Raw genomic sequence first — 1,484 nt, forward strand, 5'->3', positions numbered from 1 at the left:
TCCGTGCGAGGCGGGAGATGCTGAGGCGCGTGAGCAGCCGCCTCCTGCACGCGGAACTCCAACACCTCGCACCAGATATATAATCAATCATCAATAATCTATCAAAGCCTCCACGGTGGGTTTCTCACCTGCCGACGTCACAGCGAAGCAGAAGAGGAGGCACGAGACCCACAGCTCGCGCATGGTGTTGGAAGAGTGAGGTCACCGCCACCGACGGCGGCGCTTTAAGGTGCCTCGTGCCTCCTCTCACACCTGATTGGTCCGGAGCATTTCCGCTCTCCGCCGCAATAGAAGCGAGTCCGAAGTCTCCGGTTCCCGATATTCAAAGCGGAAGTGATGAAATTCACCATCATCAAAGAAAATGAGGCTTCAATCAAACTGTAATCTGGGTTTTATTGTTGCAGATTCACCACTTCTTCAACCTCCTCCTCTCGGTTTGTCGTTTCTTCACAATTCTGTGATGGGACATTAAAACTCTGTCAGTTCCTCCTGAGCAGACAGAGGAACTCATCATGGGGAGGAACCTTCTCCTCACCTCCACAGTTCTTCAGGCTCCTGAACTTCCTCCACACCTGATGATGTCACACATTTGGACCTGGTTCAGATCAGATTACAGTAAACAGAAAATTCCAGTAAAGATCATGTCAGCGTGTCTGCGCCGGTCCCACGTGTAATAAACATCTATAACAGGACAGATCAGCGAAGCCAGGATTGAGCTGCTCACCTGTCCGAATTAGTAATGACTGGTCCCAGTTTAGCCTCAGGGTCAGATAACAGTGGATCCTCCTGCGGGGTCGAGTTAGGATGGAATCATCTGCAGGAACAGAACAATCGGGCGGGAGAAGAACCTGGTCCAGAACATTTGACCTGCGACACTCATCTACACATCTATACATTTCTATATCTACTTCTGCTCATCTATAAATCTGCTCATCTATACATCTACAATTCAATTCAGTTCAATCTTTATATGGCACTTTTCATACACTGGGCAGCACAAAGTGCCTCACAGAGGATAAAAACAGCAAAGAGAAACAAGAGAATCAAGAAAAAGGACACACACATACACACACACACACACACACACACACACACACACACTGAGACATGGCTGGGCACCGAGACCTGAGGCGAAGGAGTCGCCACCTTTGGAGGCCCACCAGGCCGAGGGAGTCACAGTCCGTGGCCACAGGTGGTACCGCCACAAAGACCAGCCCGACCCGGACAGACCGGAGCTCCACACCAAGGCACAGACCCCCTAACCCCCCAGGCCAGAGCTGTCCACGGGACAGCACCCCCAGTGGTAGACCGGAAACATCTCCCAGCCTGGCAGGCCCCATGAGGAAACACCATGAGGAAACACCATGAGGAGACACCATGAGGAAACACCATGAGGAGACACCATGAGGAGACACCATGAGGAAACACCATGAGGAGACACCATGAGGAAACACCATGAGGAAACACTGGAGCTAAAAACTGAA

At 51.3% G+C, this 1,484-nt stretch overlaps 1 long non-coding RNA gene across 2 annotated transcripts in view; it reads right to left on the reverse strand.

The window, feature by feature from the left end:
- The window catches only part of LOC105419184 (uncharacterized), a 1,401-nt gene extending 1,117 nt beyond the window's left edge, over nt 1-284 (reverse strand). For both annotated transcript variants that reach the window (XR_003886113.1, XR_003886114.1), the window contains exon 1: nt 129-284. This is a non-coding gene — a long non-coding RNA (uncharacterized lncRNA). The remainder of the gene's footprint in view (nt 1-128) is intronic.
- Nucleotides 285-1,484: the final 1,200 nt, after the last annotated feature.

The sequence above is a fragment of the Takifugu rubripes genome, chromosome 19 (genome assembly GCF_901000725.2).
Source record: "Takifugu rubripes chromosome 19, fTakRub1.2, whole genome shotgun sequence".
NCBI lineage: Eukaryota > Metazoa > Chordata > Actinopteri > Tetraodontiformes > Tetraodontidae > Takifugu > Takifugu rubripes.